Below are 21,093 nucleotides of genomic sequence, written 5' to 3'. Positions count from 1 at the left end.
GCTCCATCTCCAGACACCTAAGATCTTCTTCCCCTCCTCCGACAGCCAAGTCAGCCACAGCATCCTCACCGGCCAACCTTATCACGCTGAGATCGACATGGCTTTGCCAAAGAGGTTGTACACTTGTTGCATCTCTTTTTTACTCTAAATGTTATATATATTGACCACTGAGAACACGTAGTAATGTGAAATACGATTATTTTATCCTACTATATGACAAGCAGTGAGGTACCAGGCAACTTAGCTATCCATGATGGACTCTCTTGAACGCCATCATTATTTATCTCTGCGTGTTTGAGCTGTGCATTTGTCGATGGGCCTAGGAGTTGATCTAGTAGGGCAGTGGCCTGGGTCCAAAGTAATAGAAGTAGCACAAAAACATTTTTTAGTGTAGGCTTTTCCTTGCTCAAGGCTGCCTACTAGAATTGCCAGTGCTTGAAAGGAAAAGTAAATGAAGAACATAGGAATTGGAAAGTTTCCTATGGTACTACTATTCATGAATTTGGTTCAAAGGAATGGAGCAAAGGAAAACTGTAGGATTTGTTCCTTTAGTGTCTCCTTGAAAGAAAAACCGTAGGGATTTTAATTTCCACTTGTCCTCCTTTTCAAATTCCTATTCATGAAGCACAAGACTAAGAGATAGTAGCATAATAGCATTATAACCGTACATTTTCTTGTGGTTTGACTTAATCTCACCATGCTTCTTTGCATCCTGTGATCTTTCAATTCTTGTGAATCAAACACCCAGATTGGCAGAAATCCTGTGTTTCTAAATTCTCTGTTTTGCACATGCATTCTTATCATATTCATGTCTATTTCCTATCCCTGCATTGTTAGAATCCTCAAATTCAAACAAGCCCTTACACAATTACTTTTGTTATAGATATCTGTCAAAGAAAACCTTGTGTGGTTTGTCCTTCTCCTATGGCATTGTGTTCCACCCCAGCTCAGCTGCTCCAACGACGGAAGGGATCACCACAGCAGGGATCCGCTCTCCAGATTGTCTTTCGCCGCCTCAGATCTTCTTCCCCGCCACCGGCAGCCACGACAACTGCATTACCATCATCAACTGAGCAGATGACCTTGAGGACTACATGTGTCCGCAAGAGAGGTCGCACTCTTCCATGTCTACTTAAGTTATGCATCGCTTAATATGATGGCATGCTACTTTATCGTCGTGTTCACCTATTAGACTCCGAGTCAGGTCCAAACTAGTGCTGAAACTTGAGTTTTTAAATGGTTGTGGGGTACATATTGGGGCAGCAATCAGTACTATATGTCTACTATCTGGTTAATCTCGGGTGTCTACTATGAGTTTCATGTTGTGTGCAAACAAACATTAAAGGAGCCATTATTCGTATTTTTTAACTAAAGCTATTATCTGCCTGCTATCATTGGTGTTGGGTCTATCCACAGTTTGCTACCATCACTCTGGATTTGTGCATGCACTCCTTACATAATATCACTATGTTTTATTCCTAGGCATGTCAGTTATTGTACACAATGGAACTGAACATGTAGAGCAAAAGAGACGAGCCTTGTGTGGCAATAAAATTTCATGCAAAATGTCGCTCCATGGTGGGCGCAAAGGCAGCCCCCCTCCACCCATTTCGGATCATAATCAAGAGGAAGATAACTATTTTGAGGGGGATTCAGAAGGAGAAGACCACTCCTATTTGCCCCCTGAGGTCTTCGCTCTAACTTGGCATGCTGATGTTGGTAATATCATGCATATGGTGCCTTGCATTACTTACTGTATACATCAAAGATGTCATCTGCTTAGTTTAGACATGCTTTGTGTCAATGCCATTTGTTTAGTTTTTTTATCGTATATGTGAATCATGCAATGCCATCTTGTTTAGCCAGGCATCATATATGTGAATTTTGCAATGCCACCCTGGTTAGCCAGTCATCTTATATGTGAATTATATCATGCCATCATTATTTTATTACGTGTTAAATTTGTCAACAATTTTAGTACATTCAATTACTCTTCCTGTGCACCAGCCATTCGACACGGTCATGGAAAAATCTAGAGTGGAAACAAGGTCTTCATAGCAGACAATGCTATCTGACGTAGCACATGTCTTGCTAGTTATGGATAGATCCTCAGAGAAGGATTCAGAGATAGATGACCAGTCCTATCCCCCCCCCCCCGAGGTGCATGCTCTAACTTGGCAGGGTTATGTTGCTCAGATCGTGCGTATGGTATCTGGCATTGCTATGTCATTTGCTTAGTTTAGATATGCTTTGTGTGAATGCCACCTGTTCAGTGTCTAGTTACCATATATGTGAATTATGCAATGCCATCTTGTTTCAAGACATTATATATGTGAATTATGCAATGCTATCTTGTTGCAAGGCATTATGTATGTGAATTATGCAATGCCATGTTGTTTAGCCAAGCGTCATATATGTGAATTATATCATGCCGTCCTTTTTTTGTATTTCTCATTGCATTTGTCGACAATGTTTGTATATTCAACTGCTCTTCCTGTGCATCGGCCATTTGAGTTGGTGATGGAGAAATCTGGAGTGAAAACAAGGTGTTCAAAGCAGACAATGCTACCTACTGAAGCAGATATCTTGCTGGTTGTAGATAGCTCTTCAGAGGAGGATTTAGAGGCAGATGACCAGTCCTGTTATCCCCCTGAGGTGTATGCTCAAACTTGGCAGGGTTATATTACTCATATCATGCATATGTTATATTGCAATGCTTAGTTTTTACATCATATACACAAATATTGGATGCCATCTCCTTAGTTGACACATCATATATGCGATTGCCCTATGCTCACTTGCTTAGTATATAAATCATATAGTTGAATTATATCATGCCATGATGTTTACATAGACAACATGTATCTGAATTATGGCATACCAACCCATTTTCTAAAGACATAATATAGTTATATCATCTCATCTTGTTTACATAGTCATCATATTTTGAATTATGTCATTCTATCCGTGAATTATATCATGCCATCATGTTTCCATCGACGACATGTTTGTGATTTATGGCATGCCAACCACTTTAATAGACACACTGTATAGCTATATCATGTCATCATGTTTACATAGTCATCATATTTTGAAGTATTTCATTCTATCCTGTTTAGTTAGCCATCATACATGTGAAATTGTGTTATGATATCCTGTTTAATTAGCCATCATATATGTGAAATTATGTCCTGCTATTCTGTTTGGTTAGACAACATAAATGTGAATTATTTCATGCCCTATTTTCTTCCCTACTATCCATTGCACATGTATATCTTACAATGTCTGTACATTCAATTACTTATCTTGTTTATCAATCATTTCAACTCGAGGGGGTGATGTCAGTATCTGTGGGAGTAAAAACATGGTCTTCAGAAAAGATCGTGCTACCTGTCAATGCAGATAGAACCACGTTGTACTTGCCCAAGAACTAGCCCCACCACACATAACCCAGACTCACGCAGATTGTACCCCTACCCAGTTGGACAGAGAACCAGCTACACCTCTTCTAACCCCAACCCCAGCAGATAGTAACCCAGTTCCCGTTGACACAGCATCGTCTCCACCATAGAGCACCCAAACATGAGCAGTTAGTAAGGCAACTGCAGTGCCCAAAGCACGAGGACCACCACTCTGAACCCCAAGTCAACGCTTAAAGCAGAAGAAGAATTGTTCTCAGGTCAGGTTCCATTGCTATGGTTCATACTACTTTGCTCTTGGATCACTTTATTTACTCATACCAACTAATTTCAAATTTGAAGGATGCAATTGAAACTCCAATGGCGCAACAGGTATGTTTTAAACCTGTTTCTTTAACGTGTTTGCTGTTGTAACTTGCTCTATGTTAATTTCAGTTTCAATTGAATAAACAGTTATGTTCTCATGCCATGCACATTACAAGTGTTGTTATTGTTGTGTAGTTTCCCACACTTATATTCTGTCTATGCTGCTTTGTCTAAAATAGATATGATTCAAATTGTATCTATCTTGATTTGGCAACACACACTAGAATGATATAGACCATACAATGACCATACTACATAGATATATGTTTGTTTCATGATGTTATCCTATCCACCTTACTACTGAACTGGTTTACCAAGATGAGTTCCATATACTACAATGTAAACCTGTGATGTGTTTGTTTGTTTCTCTTTTAGAATGCGGATAAAATATTGGAGAAGAGTACCCCGTTTTGCAATGGTAAAGGAAGTACTGCAGATAAGGTTCAAGATAGTGTGACATCCCTGTTGGTCTCCAAGAAAGTTGATAAAAACTATATTGAAGACACTGAGACAACCCCAAAGTCCTGTCTTGATGTAGTGTTTGAGTTACTGGCTACTACTGCTGGCACCAGCTCTTCGAACTCGCTGCCTGAATCAGTTCGGCTTCTTGAGTCTCAACTTCAAGTTGAAAGACATCAATCAGATGTTATGTGATAGGAAGCCGAAGGATTGAGAAAGTCCCTGCAGAATTCAGATGCATACTTTCTGGTGCAACAACAAGTGCTGGAGGATTTAAGCGCCAAACAAGACAAAGTTAATAAGCTTGCTAAGCATCTTGCTAGCATTATGGGTACCCAGGATATTGTTTCTTGAGCTCTTCTGAAGTGGTTTCAGTTCCGGACTTGTTGTGTTGGGCGTTTATTTGCAATGGTCGCCAACTTTGACAGCCAGTGTATATGATATGCTGCTTTGTTCCCTATATTTGCACTGGTGGCGAACTTTGATGCCCAGTGGATGTAATATGTGTAATAGCCGTGATAGCCTAGCGTAAGTTGCTTTCTTATTTATTTCCTTATTGTCTTGTTTATTTGTTTGCTTGTAGTCAGTGCAGTTATTTTTCCGCGATTTGCTAGTGGCCGCAATAATCTATTTTTTAAAACTAGGCCACAATGACCATGGGCTACATAACTGTAGTTACCATGGGCCTCCTACGGGCCATAGAAACAATGGGCCTTCTAAGGGTCATAGAAAAAATGGGCCTTCTACGGGGCGTAGAAACAATGGGCCTTCTACGGGCCGTAGACACAATGGGCCTTCTATGGGCCGTATCATCAATGGGCCTTCTACGGGCCGTATGATCGGTTGGCCAAACATGGGCCAATAACAGACCATGTTATGGTCGTAAACGGGCTAGAGTTGGAATCGTCCGTTCATGGGCCGACCATAACGGGCCGTCGTTAATCGGCCGTATTTGATGACGCTATGAAAATGGCCCAACATATTAACAGGCCACAAACGGGCCGACTGTAACCACGGGCTGAATTTGGCCCATAAGCAGAAAATGACAGTAACGGGCCATAAGTAAACGAATACTGGAAATGAGCCCAAGAATAAATGGGCCCTGAGAAGGCAGAAAGATAACATGGGCTGGAAACGGCCCAATGGAATAATGGGCCATTAATGGGTATAAAGTGATAAAATGTTCATTACGGGACAGTTTCACCACGGACCGTTAATGGGCCAAGAGTTACAAAGGGCCTCATATGGGCCGAAAGACGTCATGGGCCATACATGGGCCAAAAGACGTCATAGGCCATACATGGGCCGGAAGTTAAAACGGTTTGGAATCATATTGGACGGCCCCGATGATGCTATTGGGCCTTATTCGGATAGGTCGTAATGGGCCCTGGGTTAGTGGGTTGTAAATGGGCTATATGCGAACTGGCCGTTAACATGCTTTTCATGGGCCGGCCCGCCACCTTTTGACCAAGTCAAATGGGCCGGCCTTTTCACAGGAATGGGCCTCTGTTGGGTCGTGCCACGCGTCAATGTACCATAGGCGCCTTCGGTCCAATGAGTGGATGACATCTGTCCCAATAGTGAGCTGACATGTGTTTCCTCCAGCTAATGATGATTTTACACCTGGAAAAATCCCCATTGGTCGGGGCTGTTAACGGGTTATCGGATCCAAAACCGGGCCCGATAGCTTAACGGCGTTCCGTTATGGTGGATGCCACGTGTCGGTCACCCTTGACGAAAGCACTTCTATGACGCGCGATTTATCGTCATGTAAGTGGACACTTTCGTGATGATAATTTTGGTAATGTCATGGAACACTTCTACGAGAGCACAAGTATGACTATCTTGATTCTGTCATAAAATCGTCATGGATGTACATGCATGACAGAAAACGTGACCTACTGTGACGAACACGTATCATCACGGAAGTGTATTTTTTTGTAGTGATAGTGGTCTCTTGGAGATCCATATGATGTAAGTCTTTTGACGGAGTGTTTGTTGGGATCTGATGAACTTAGAGTTTATGATCAGTTATATCTTTTTATATCCATGAAAGTTATTTGAGTTCTTTGATCTAATATATGTGTGATCTCTTATAGCCTCGTATTTCTTCTCCAATATTTGGGTTTTATTCGGCCAACTTGATCTATTTATCGTGTAATGGGAAGAGGTGCCCGGTAGTGGGTTCGATCTTACGGTGCTTGATCCCAGTGACAGAAAGGGAACCGACACGCATGTATCGTTGCTACTTAGGATAAAAAGACGGGATCCATATCTGCCGCAATAGACAAACGGATCTTGTCTACATCATGTCATCGTTCTTATTGCATTACTCCATTTTCCAGGAACTTAATACAGTAGAAGCATGCTGGATAGTGGTCCATGTGTGGAGCAATAGTATTAGATGTAGGCAGAAGTTGGTCTACTAATCTTGGACGTGATTCCTATGTAATGATCATTGCCTGGATATCGTCATGATTATTTTAAGTTCTATCAATTGCCCAACAGTAATTTGTTCACCCATCGTTTGCTATTTTTCTCGAGAGAAGCCACTAGTGAAACCTACGGCCCCCGGGTCTTCTTTCTCATATATTTGCCTTGCGATCTAATTTTTCTCGTGCGTTTATTTTTAGATCTATTAAACCAAAAAATACAAAAATACCTTGATGCAATTTATTTGTTCCGCGATCTATTTATCCCATCTACAAATTTACCTCACGTCCTTTGCCTATCTTGAGGCGTCGTACCCCAAAAGGGATTGACAACCCCTTTAACACGTCGGGTTGCGAGGTGTTGTTCTTTGTGTGCATGGGTTGTTTACGTTGCGTTCCTTGGTTCTCCTACTGGTTCGATAACCTTGGTTTCATATATGAGGGAAATACCTACCACCGTTGTGCTGCATCATCCCTTCCTCTTTGGGGAAATACTGACGTAGCTTCAAGCGACATCAAAAGGAATTTCTGGCACCGTTGCCAGGGAGGATCTTCAAAATAACTAGGTTCCTAATCACAAATCTCATCTCCTTGCAATTTACATTATTTGCCTCTCATTTTCCTCTCCCCCACTTCACAAAAAATTTCCGTTTTATTCGCCTCTCTTTGTCCGTTTGCCATTTTCTTGTCAGATCTATCCTTGGATTGCAATCATGAGTGATTTTGGTATGTCACCGACAGATGATGGCCTAACTCCTAAATTTGGACGTACGGGAAATCTGGATGCTAAAACTTTTATCTTGGGGCAAGGGAATGTTATGGGAAAAGAACGTATTCAAGAATTTTTCAACTGTGTAGGGAATCTAAGTCTTGATGATGCTCCTATACTTAAAACTAGTAGATCTTATGCGGATGCTATTTCAGCACTAGTTCTGAAACTTGAAAGTAAATTTATCCGTACCCATCCTACTTTGCAAAGATTGTTTTTTTAGCTCCCTAACATAAAGAATCCTAGGGCCAAAAAGTTGGCCACTCTCGTTCTTATAAATGAATTTGACTACATAATGGAAAGCTAGGGAAATCTTTGATTTTTATGGTATGAATCGAGAAAACCCCATGATAGATGAAATTCTTTACAATAGTGATTATGCACTATGGCATCTGCTTGGGCATAATAAGATCTTTGATGAGAATCTTAAAAAGGAAGTCCCCGTTCTAGATATAATCCAACAAGTTTTTAATAATGTTAATCAACACTACTCTTGGATTGTTGCGGGTAATCAAAGGGGCTATGATGAAAAACAACTAAGAAATGCTAAAGTTTCCATGGATAATATGTTCTATGTTGTGTTTACAAAACCCCATGATGAAAATACTTCTAAGGAAATTAAGAAGAAAAAGGATGGCAAAACTTAGATCCTTGCTTTATGCCTAGCTAAGGGCGTAAAACTGTAACGCTTGTTGGGAGGCAAACCAATGAATATATTTTTTTTGCTTTTTGATTTCTGTTCTTGAGTTTTAGCATGATTATGCTACTGTTATGATTGTGTTTTTTGTGTTTTAGTTAGTGTTTGTGCCAAGTAAAGCCTTTAGGATCTTCTGTGGTGATAGTTGTTTGATCTTGCTGAAAAATACAGAAACTTTGCACTCACGAAAATAATTATCATAAATCACAGAAAAGAGATTTTCCCTGATTATTTTTGCAGAAGATTAATATAAAAATTATTCTGGTATTCCTAATTTGGTATAATGTTTGGAGTTATAGAAGTATTCGAAAGTTCCAGGTTACTACAGACTGTCCTGTTTTGACAGATTCTGTTTTCTTTGTGTCGTGTGCTTATTTTGGTCGCTCTATGGTTTTCTTAGATGAGTTTTTGCCATATAAAAGTTGGAATACAATAGATATAATACAAAAAAAATAAGAATTGGTTTGACACAACACTTATAGTAGTGGTTTGCTTTCTTTTACTAACGGATCTCACAAGGGTTTTGTTGAGTTTTGTGTGATTGAAGTTTTCAAGTTTTGGGTTATCTTACGATGGATGAAAGAAGGATAGAAGAGCCTAAGCTTGGGGATGCCCCGGCATCCGAAGCTATTATCCAATAATGAGCAACCAACTAATCTTGGGGATTCCCCCAAGTGGCATCCCCTCTTTCTTCTAACAACCATCGGTATTTCACTCGAGACTATATTTTTATTCGTCACATGATATGTGTTTTGCTTGGAGCATCTTGTATGATATGTGTCTTTGCTTGTTTTATTTTTTGTTTTAAGTCATCAATCCTTGCTGGACACGCCCATTTGAGAGAGCCAAAATTATGTCATGACTTGTTAGAATTGCTCTGTATGCTTCACTTAAATTTTTATGAGCAATGGACTTGCTCTAGTGCTTCACTTATATCTTTTTGAGCACGGTGTGCTTAGTATTTTTGAAGAAATGCTCTCTTGCTTCACTTAGATTTATTTGGGAGTTAGTAAAATTTTGAAGAAATTCTCTCTTTCTTCACTTAAATTGTTTTGAGAGAAACAAAATATGTTATGCTCATGATCTTTACTTATATTTGTTTGAGCTTATGAAAAGCAACACATGAAAATTAGTCCCAAAGTGATATATATCCAACAAGGATAAAGAAAGACAAAAATTATGTCATGAAGATCATTGCACAAAATAAACTTGATTCTTAGTAATAGTTTTGAGATATGATGGTGTGATATGTGAGTTATGTTGATGTGTAATTGTGCTCAAGTAAGAATATTGGTGTTAAGGTTTGTGATTCCCTATGCATGCATGAAAGTCAATAATCATGCAATGAAAATTATATCCTACTTGTGGTGCATTATTCGGTATTAATTATGCTTAATGCTTGCTTATGAGATTATTCGTTTCTTGGTTGGTCGCTTCTCAATCTTTTTGCTAGCCTTCATTTTGCACCAAGTATGACCTATACTTGTGCATCCAAAATCCTTTAAACTAGTTTTGCCACATGAGTCCACTATATCTACCTATATGCGATATTCTTTTGCCGTTCTAAGCAAATTTGCATGTGCCATCTCTAATTTTTAAAATGAACTTCTCTTTTGTGTGTTTGTTTCACTCGCGGAATGGTAATGGGTAGCTAATATTTTCCATGCTAGATGTGTTATTCTCACGACGAGTGTTTATTCACTTGTCATTGCACGAGAGTAAGGCAAAGGTATTAGGGATGCCCAGTCGCGAAATGCAAAAATGAATTAACATTATGTTGTCAAATAATAAATTCCTTGGAAAGTGTTGGTATGGAGGGCACCCGTGGATACGGCTAGCCATGGAAAGTGAAAGTTATGGTGGAAAAATGAATAAACTTTATTTTTTGTTTGGGAACCGCCTATGATATACCTAGCATGGAAAGTGTTGGGATGCTCCAAGTCGTTTTTGTTGGTGGGATGGATACACCTCCCAAAATGTTTTTATCTCTATTTTTTTGCTTTGAGCTCTGGCACCTCTACATCACTACTTCCCTCTGCGAAGGGCCTTTCTTTTACTTTATGCAATTTTTATTTTTAAAATTGAGTCTCCATCCTCTCTTATAAAAGAAGCAACTAAGGGACAATATGATCATACTTAAGTATTGGGTGTAGCTAATATTCGAGTGTATTTCATGAATGGATCAATGTTTGAGCATGATGGGCTAGGGATAACTTGTTTTAGCATTGATATTTTGAAAGACATGGTTGCTTGTTGGTATGCTTGAGTATCTAAATTATTATGTCAAAACTAGGCTATTACTTTGAATCACATAAAAGTCCAAATGTCCATGCTATGAAGAAAAGAATATGATATGACATGATAAACAGCACTCCACATCAAAAATTTTGTTTATTACTTACCTACTCGAGGACGAGCAGGAGTTAAGCTTGGGGATGTTGATACGTCTCCAACATATCCATAATTTTTTATTATTCCATATTATTTTATTATCAATCTTGGATGTTTTATAATCATTTTATAGTCATGTTATATCATTTTTTCGTACTAACCTATTGACATAGTGCCAAGTGCCAGTTGCTGTAGTCTGCATGTTTTTTACATCACAGGAAATCAATATCAGATGGAGTGCAAGGCCATGCCAATTTATGATGATTTTTTATGGGCCAGAAGGAACACAATGGGCCCTAGCTGCACCTGGGGGGAGTCGCGAGGAGGGGACAACCCACCAGGGCGCGCCAGGAGGCCCAGGCGCACCCTGGTGGGTTGTGCCCACCTCGGGTGCCCCCTGGACCGACTCTTTGCTCTATAAATACCCCAATATTCCAGAAACCCTAGAGGAATCGATGAAATTTTCATCTAGCCGCCGCATAGTCCAGAACCACGAGATCCAATCTAGACACCATCACAGAGGGGTTCTCCACTTCCATTGGTGCCTCTCCGATGATGCGTCAGTAGTTCTTTATAGACCTTCGGGTCCGTAGTTAGTATCTAGATGGCTTCCTCTCTCTCTCTATCTCTTGATTATCAACATAATGGTCTCTTGGAGATCCATATGATGTAAGTCTTTTGGCAGTGTGTTTGTTGGGATTTGATGAACTTTGAGTTTATGATCAGTTATATCTTTTTATATCCATGAAAGTTATTTGAGTTCTTTGATCTCTTATATGTGTGATCTCTTATAGCCTCGTATTTCTTCTCCGATATTTGGGTTTTGTTTGGCCAACTTGATCTATTTATCTTGCAATGGGAAGAGGTGTCCGGTAGTGGGTTCGATCTTACGGTGCTTGATCCCAGTGACAGAAAGGGAATCGACACGTATGTATCGTTGCTACTAAGGATAAAATGACGGGATCCATATCTGCCACAATAGATAAACGGATCTTGTCTACATCATGTCATCGTTCTTATTGCATTACTCCGTTTTTCCATGAACTTAATACACTAGATGCATGTTGGATAGCGGTCGATGTGTGGAGTAATAGTAGTAGATGTAGGCAGGAGTCGGTCTACTAATCTTGGATGTGATGCCTATGTAATGATCATTGCCTGGATATCGTCATGATTATCTGAAGTTCTATCAATTACCCATCAGTAATTTGTTCACCCACCGTTTGCTATTTTTCTCGAGAGAAGCCACTAGTGAAACCTACGGCCCCCGAGTCTTCTTTCTCATATATTTGCCTTGCGATCTACTTTTTTCCTTGCGTTTATTTTCAGATCTATTAAAACCAAAAAATACAAAAAATACCTTGCTACAATTTATTTGTTTCATGATCTATTTATCCCATCTACAAATTTACCTCACGTCCTTTGCCTATCTTGCGGTGCCGTACCCCGAAAGGGATTGACAACCCCTTTAACATGTCGGGTTGGGAGGTGTTGTTCTTTGTGTGCAGAGGCTGTTTACGTTGTGTTGCTTGTTTCTCCTACTGGTTCGCTAACCTTGGTTTCATATCTGAGGGAAATACCTACCAACGCGATGCTGCATCATCCCTTCCTCTTTGGGGAAATACTGACGTAGCTTCAAGCGACATTAGTGGCGCCTCCCCCTTCCATCTAATTGGGTGCGACTACCTTAAGGGGGGCGCACCAGCCCATGTGGGCTGGTGTGTTCCCCTCTACTTGGCCCACTAAGGCCCAATACTCTCCCGATGCCTCCGGAACCCCTTTTGGTATTTCGATAACTTTCCGGTGCATTTCGAAACTATTCCAGAGACCAAATTGCATCATCCTATATATCAATCTTTACCTCCCAACTATTCCGGAGCTCCTCGACATGTCCACGATCTCATCCGGGACTCCAAACAACATTCGGTCACCAAACCACATAACTCATATAATACCAAATCGACATCAAACATTAAGCATGCGGACCCTATGGGTTCGAGAACTATGTAGACATGACTGGGACACCTCTCTGGTTAATAACCAATAGCGGAACCTGGATGCCCATATTGGCTCCTACATATTTATCAGTCGAACCGTTATGACAACATACGTAATTCCCTTTGTCCATCAGTATGTTACTTGCCCGAGATTCGATCGTTGGTATCTCTATACCTAGTTCAATCTCGTTACCGGCAAGTCTCTTTACTCGTTCTGTAATACATCACCTCATAACTAACTCCTTAGTCATTTGATTGCAAGCTTATGATGTGTATTACCGAGAGGGCCCATAGATACCTCTCCGATACTCAGAGTGACAAATCCTAATCTCGATCTATGCCAACTCAACAAACACCTTCGGAGATACCTGTAGAGCATCTTTATGATCACCCAGTTACGGTATCCGGGAGTTGCATAATCTCATAGTCGAAGGAATATGTATTTGACATGAAGAAAGCAATAGCAATAAAACTGAACGATCATTATGCTAAGCTAATGGATGGGTCTTATCCATCACATCATTCCCCTGATGATGTGATCCTGTTATCAAATGACAACTCATGTCCATGGTTAGGAAACCTTAACATCTTTGATCAACGAGCTAGTCTAATAGAGGCTTACTAGGGACATAGTATTTGTTTATGTATTCACACATGTATTTAAGTTTCCAATCAATACAATTCTAGCACGAATGACAAACCTTTATTATGAATAAGGAAATATAAAATAACAACTTTATTATTGCCTCTAGGGCATATTTCCTTCACGTACATACTGTCGGGCAATTCGTTATCATTTGGAAGCTTCTTCTTCATTATTTTCAGTAGCTTCCTAAATCCCTTGTCAGATACACCATTGTCTGCCTTCCACTGCAGCAATTCCAGTGTGGTACTGAGCTTTGTGTTGTCATCTTCGCAATTTGTGTAGAACCCTCTTTTGTGATCCTATAACATGCGATCGAACTTCAACTTCTTCCTTTCACTTTGGCATTCTCTCCGTGCATCAACAATGACCCGACGAAGATCATCATCAGACACATCATGTGATTCCTCTTGATCTTCAGCTTCCCCCATTGTAGTATCACCGTATTCAGGGGGATAGTTGTCATCATCCTCTTCTTCTTTGTTGTCTTCCATAATAACCCCTCTTTTTCCGTGCTTGGTCCGAACATTATAGTGTGGCATGAAACCCTTCTCAAGCAGGTGGATCTGAAGGGTTTTCAAGTTAGAGTGACCCTTCGTATTCCCACAGACAGTACATGGACAATACATAAAACCATTCTGCTTGTTTGCCTTGGCCACTTCGAGAAATTTATGCAGGCCCTCAATATACTTGGAGGTGCGTTAGTCACCGTACATCCATTGTCGGTTCATCTGCATGCATTATATAATTAAGTGTATCAAAACCCATTATAGAACATCATGAACAGAGAAGTGACCAAATTAATACAAGTTCATCATCAAAAGAGCACTCTTTGGCCTTGGCCCCTTTCTCATCAACATCTCGACTTCGCTCGTTGTTTGAGGTAAGTATAAAGGAGATCAGATCTGTCCCGGGTACAATATTGATCAACTGTTATTACTGAAAAAATAAATACATAAAGTTCAGACATAGTTCTCATAGAACAACATACAACTCTCTAGAGCATCTAACTAAAACAAATGTCGATGATACCAAGCCTCGTTATCAATGGCATATTTCTTATCTTTCTAATTTCAAGCGCATTGCATCCATCTTGATCTTGTGATCATTGACGACATAGGCGACATGCAACTCCAATTTCATCTTCTCCTCCTTAATTCTTTTCAATTTTTCTTTCAAATACTCATTTTCTTTTTTAACTAAATTTAACCTCTCGACAAAAGGGTCGGTTGGAATTTCCGGTTCACATACCTCCTAGATAAAAACATCTATGTCACACTGGTCGTCATGATTGTCATAAACACTAAATGAAACAAATAGTTATAAAAGATAATATACCACATCTGAATCATAGACCGGACGAGGGCCGACGGGGGCGGATACCAAAACCATGGCACCATATAATAACAAACAATAATAAAAGTAAGAAATGTATACAAGTATCTATCTAAATCATACAAGTAAGATTTTTTTTTCTTTTAAAAAGAAGATAAGAACAAGAGGCTCACCACGGTGGTGCCGGCGACGAGATCGGCGTGGGCGATCGACGACGGTGAGGATGGGGATGGGACGTCACCCTACATATGTGCAGACTCTAAGATGTTAATTTGAGCTCAGATTGTGCATCTGAATTCAAAAAACTCCGACATACACTCCTGCACTAAAACCCACAAATCACTCTACTTCCAGAGCATTTGAAATGAGCTATACTAGCAGTGAGAGATGAAAGGATGAAATAGCTAACTTTTTAGAACACTTGTGTAGTTGGTGCACCGCCAAACCTACACAAATCTTGGGGAAATGGAGCTTGGAGGTCAAGCTTGGAGAGAAGAAAGCTTAAGTGTGGCTCGGGCATTTCATCGAACACCTCATGTGCATAGGAGGTGAGAGCAGAGCAGCACACACCTCCCACACGTCGGCCCCCTAGGCAGGGGCGAGTATATATATATAGGCATCTCATTAGTCCTGGTTTGTGGCTAGAACCGGGACAGAAGACTGACCTTTAGTCCTGGTTCCAGCCACTAACCAGGACTAAAGGGGCTGCGACAGGAGTGAGGACATTTAGTGCCGGTTCGTGTCTGGAACCAGGACTAAAGGGATCAGACGAACCGGGACTAGTGCCTGCCGTGGCCCGGCCGACATCCTGGCCTCACGAACCGGGACTGATGCACCCATTAGTCTCAGTTTATAACACGACCGGGAGTAGTGCAATTATCTGGCCTGGCCCAAAGCCCTATTTTCTACTAGTGCATGATCGAAATCAACTAACCCATGTCCAGTCATCACGTGATATGGGGGGTAGTCATCAATGGTGAACATCTCCATGTTGATCATATCTACTATATGACTCATGTTCGACCTTCTTGTCTCCTGTGTTTCGAGGCCATGTCTGTACATGCTAGGCTAGTCAAGTTTAACCCAGGTATTTTGCATGTGTAAAACTGGCTTACACCTATTGTATGCGAACATAGAGTCTACCACACCCAATCACCATGTGGTGCTTCGATACGATGAACTTTCACAATGGTGCATACTTAGGGAGAACACATTTATCTTGAAATTAAGTGAAGGGGTCATTTTATAATTTTACCGTCGTCCTAAGCAAAATAAGATGCATAAAAGATAAACATCACATGCAATCAAAATATGTGACATGATATGGCCATTATCATCTCATGCTTTTGATCTCCATCTCCAAAGCACCGTCATGATCTCCATCGTCACCGGCATGACATGATCCCCATCATCGTGTCGTCACGTGGTCGTCTCGCCAACTATTGCTTCTACAACTAATGCTAACGCATAGCGATAAAGTAAAGCAATTACATGGCGTTATTTGGTAACACGCAGGTCATACAATAAATTAAAGACAATCCTATGGCTCCTGCCGGTTGTCGTACTCATTAACATGCAAGTCGTGAACCTATTATAGAACATGATCATCTCATACATCAACATATATCACATCATGTTTTGGCCATACCACATCACAACATGCCCTGCAAAAACAAGTTATACGTCCTCTGCTTTGTTGTTGCAATTTTTACGTGGTTGTTAGGGAAAACTATAAGAACTGTTCTTATCTATGCAAAACCACAACAATGATATAAAAATTGCCTTTTAACCTTCTACAAGGACTGCCCTCGTCAAATCAGGTTCAACTAAAGTGCGAGAGACAGACACCCGCAAAGCCACTTTTATTCAATACAAGTTGCATGTCAAACAGTGGAACCGGTCTCATGTGCGTGGACATGTAAGGTTGGTCCGAGCCACTTCATCCCACAATACCACCGAATCTAAATAAGACATGGGGAGTAAGAAATTTGAACATCAACGCCCACAACTTCTTTGTGTTATACTAGTGCACATACATCTACGCATAGACCTAGCTCATGATGCCACTTAAGGGGAATGAAGCATGAAAATTAAAAAAAACTATGAAACACCCAAGATCTAATTCAGGAGATGCATGGAAATGAGAGGGGAGTGTGCCTACATACCCTTGTAGACCAAAAGCGGAAGTGTATATAACACGGTTGATGTAGTTGTACCCTTCGCGATCCAATCATGATCTAGCACCAAACGGATGACACCTCCGCGTTCAACACATGTGCAGCTTGTCGTGGAATTGTCATGTCAGATGTCCTCGTGAAAGGACTTAGTTGTGGAGCCATCGCAGCTAGGAAGCTTGAAGGGGTTAATCGGGACAAGGACACGAGAGGGTTTATACTAGTTCGGCCCCTTACGGTGAAGGTAAGGCCTACGTCTAATTGGGTTGGTATTGATGTTTCGATGACTAGGGAGCGAGATACGCTATGCCCGGTTCTCGATGATTTGTTTTCTGCCCTAAGCCGCTAGCGGGTCATCCCCTTATATACACAGGTGGACGCCCTGTGGCTTACAGAGTCCCGGCCGGCTTATAAACAATGTCCGGCTCAGTGACTAGTTAAATCTACCTTATGATACAAGTAATATTATTATGGTGGTTTACTACAATGGTCCTTAAGTCGCCTGTGGGCCTTAAGCCCTCTATGAACCGCCATCTTCATGCTTTGGTCTTGGGCCTTTTCTCTGGTAAGTCTTCTTTGCGTAACCCGGCCCCTCCTGGGCGGCTTACTCAAATAGTTATATCCCCAACATTATGTTGGGGAACGTAGTAATTTCAAAAAAATTCCTACGCACACGCAAGATCATGGTGATGCATAGCAACGAGAGGGGAGAGTAATGTCCACGTACCCTCGTAGACCGTAAGCGGAAGCGTTATGACAACGCGGTTGATGTAGTCGTACGTCTTCACGATCCGACCGATCCAAGTACCGAACGTACGGCACCTCCGAGTTCAGCACACGTTCAACTCGATGACGATCCCCGGACTCCGATCCAGCAAAGTGTCGGGGATGAGTTCCGTCAGCACGACGGCGTGGTGACGATGATGATGTTCTACTGGCGCAGGGCTTCGCCTAAACTCCGCGACGATATGACCGAGGTGGAATATGGTGGAGGGGGCACCGCATACGGCTAAGGAACGATCACGAAGATCAACTTGTATGTCCTGGGGTGCCCCCCTGCCCCCGTATATAAAGGAGCAAGGGGGGAGGAGGCCGGCCCTAGGAGGGGGCGCGCCAAGTGTGGAGTCCTACTAGGACTCCCTAGTCCTAGTAGGATTCCACCTCCCTTGTTGGAGTAGGAGAAGGGGAAAGAGGGGGAGAGGAAGAAGGAAAGGGGGGCGCAGGCCTCCTTCCTTTTGGCCTCTCTCCTCTATTCCCGTATGGCCCAATAAGGCCCATATACTCCCCGGCGAATTCCCGTAACTCTCCGGTACTCCGAAAAATATCCGAATCACTCGGAACCTTTCCGAACTCCAAATATAGTCGTCCAATATATCGATCTTTACGTCTCGACCATTTAGAGACTCCTCGTCATGTCCCCGATCTCATCCGGGACTCCGAACTCCTTCGGTACATCAAAACTCATAAACTCATAATATAACTGTCATCGAAACCTTAAGCGTGCGGACCCTATGGGTTCGAGAACTATGTAGACATGACCTAGAACTATTCTCGGTCAATAACCAATAGCGGAACCTAGATGCTCATATTGGCTCCTACATATTCTACGAAGATCTTTATCGGTCAAACCGCATAACAACATACGTTGTTCCCTTTGTCATCGGCATGTTACTTGCCCGAGATTCGATCGTCGGTATCTAATACCTAGTTCAATCTCGTTACCGGCAAGTCTCTTTACTCATTACATAATGCATCATTCCGTAACTAACTCATTAGCTACATTGCTTGCAAGGCTTATAGTGATGTGCATTACCGAGAGGGCCCAGAGATACCTCTCCGACAATCAGAGTGACAAAACCTAATCTCGAAATACGCCAACCCAACATGTACCTTTCGAGACACCTGTAGTACTCCTTTATAATCACCCAGTTACGTTGTGACGTTTGGTAGCACCCAAAGTGTTCCTCCGGTAAACGGGAGTTGCATAATCTCATAGTTACAGGAACATGTATAAGTCATGAAGAAAGCAATAGCAATATACTAAACGATCAAGTGCTAGGCTAACGGAATGGGTCATGTCAATCACATCATTCTTCTAATGATGTGATCCCATTAATCAAATGTCAACACATGTCTATGGTTAGGAAACATAACCATCTTTGATTAATGAGCTATTCAAGTAGAGGCATACTAGTGACTATATGTTTGTATATGTATTTACACATGTATCATGTTTCCGGTTAATACAATTCTAGCATGAATAATAAACATTTATCATGATATGAGGAAATAAATAATAACTTTATTATTGCCTCTAGGGCATATTTCCTTCAGTCTCCCACTTGCACTAGAGTCAATAATCTAGTTCACATCATCATGTGATTCAACACCAATATTCACATCTGTATGTGATTAACACCCATAGTTCACATCGTCATGTGACCAACACCCAAAGGGTTTACTAGAGTCAATAATCTAGTTCACATAGCTATGTGGCTAACACCCAAAGAGTACTAAGGTGTGATCATGTTTTGCTCGTGAGAGAAGCTTAGTCAACGGGTCTGTCACATTCAGAACCGTATGTATTTTGCAAATATTCTATATCTATGCTCTGCACAAAGCTACTCTAGCTAATTGCTCCCACTTTCAATATGTATCCAGATTGAGACTTAGACTCATCTGGATCAATGTAAAAGTTTGCATCGATGTAACTTTTACGACAAACTCTTTTATCACCTCCATAATCGAGAAACATCTCCTTATTCCACTAATGATAATTTTGACCAATGTCCAGTGATCTACTCTTAGATCACTATTGTACTCCCTTGCCAAACCAGGGCAGAGTATACAATAGTTCTGGTCCATAGCATGGCATACTTTTATAGAAACTATGACTGATGCATAGGGAATGACTTTCATTCTCTTTCTATTTTCTGTCGTGGTCGGGATTTGAGTCTTACTCAATTTCATACCTTTGCAACACAGGCAAGAATTCTTTCTTTGACTGTTCCATTTTGAACTACTTCAAAATCTTGTCAAGGTATGTACTTATTGAAAATCTTATCAAGCGTCTTGATCTATCTCAATAGATCTTGATGCTCAATATGTAAGTAGCTTTATTGAGGTCTTTCCTTTTAAAGAACTCCTTTCAAATACTCCTTTATGCTTTCCAGAAAAATTCTACATCATTTCTGATCAACAATATGTTACTCACATATATTTATCAGAAAGGCAGTAGTGCTCCCACTCACTTTATTGTAAATACAGACCTTTCCAAAAGTCTGTATAAAAACCATATGCTTTGATCAACTCATCAAAGCGTAGATTCCAACTCCGAGATGCTTGCACCAGTCTATTGATGGATCGCTGGAGCTTGCACAATTTGTTAGCACCTTTAGGATTGACAAAACCTTCTGGTTGCATCATATACAACTCTTCTTTAATAAAACCATTAAGGAATGTAGTTTTGACATCCATTTGCCAGATTTCATAAAATGTGGCAATTTGTAACATGATTCGGACAAACTTAAGCATCGCTACAGTTGAGAAAATCTCATTGTAGTCAACACCTTGAACTTGTCGAAAAACCTTTCACAACAAGTTGAGCTTTGTATATAGTAACACTACTATCAGTGTCCGTCTTCCTCTTGAATATCCATTTATTTAATTTGGCTTGCTGATCATCGAGCAAGTCAACCAAAGTCCACGCTTTGTTCTCATATATGGATCCTATCTCAGATTTTATGGCCTCAAGCCATTCCGCGGAATCTGGGCTCATCATCGCTTTCTCATAGTTCGTAGGTTCATCATGGTCTAGTAACATGACTTCTAGAACACGATTACCGTACCACTCTGGTGCGGATCTTATTCTGGAAGACCTATGAGGTTCGGTAGTAACTTGATCTGAAGCTTCATGATCATCATCATTAGCTTCCTCACTAATTGGTGTAGGAATCACAGGAACTGATTTCTGTGATGAACTACTTTCCAATAAGGGAGCAGGTACAGTTACCTCATCAAGTTCTACTTTCCTCCCACTCACTTCTTTCGAGAGAAACTCCTTCTCTAGAAAGGATCCATCTTAGCAACGAATAACTTGCCTTCGGATCTGTGATAGAAGGTGTACCCAACAGTTTCCTTTGGGTATTCTATGAAGACGCACTTCTCCGATTTAGGTTTGAGCTTATCAGGTTGAAACTTTTTCACATAAGCATCGCAGCCCCAAACTTTAAGAAACGACAAATTTGGTTTCTTGCCAAACCACAGTTCATAAGGCGTCGTCTCAATGGATTTTGATGGTGCCCTATTTAAAGTGAATGCAACTATCTCTAATGCATAGCCCCAAAACGATAGTGGTAAATCGGTAAGAGACATCATAGATTGCACTATATCCAATAAAGTACTATTATGA

Source organism: Triticum aestivum, chromosome 6B, assembly GCF_018294505.1.
Source record: "Triticum aestivum cultivar Chinese Spring chromosome 6B, IWGSC CS RefSeq v2.1, whole genome shotgun sequence".
Classification (NCBI taxonomy): domain Eukaryota; kingdom Viridiplantae; phylum Streptophyta; class Magnoliopsida; order Poales; family Poaceae; genus Triticum; species Triticum aestivum.
The sequence above is the reverse complement of the archived record's forward strand: the minus strand, read 5'-3'. Positions refer to the sequence as shown.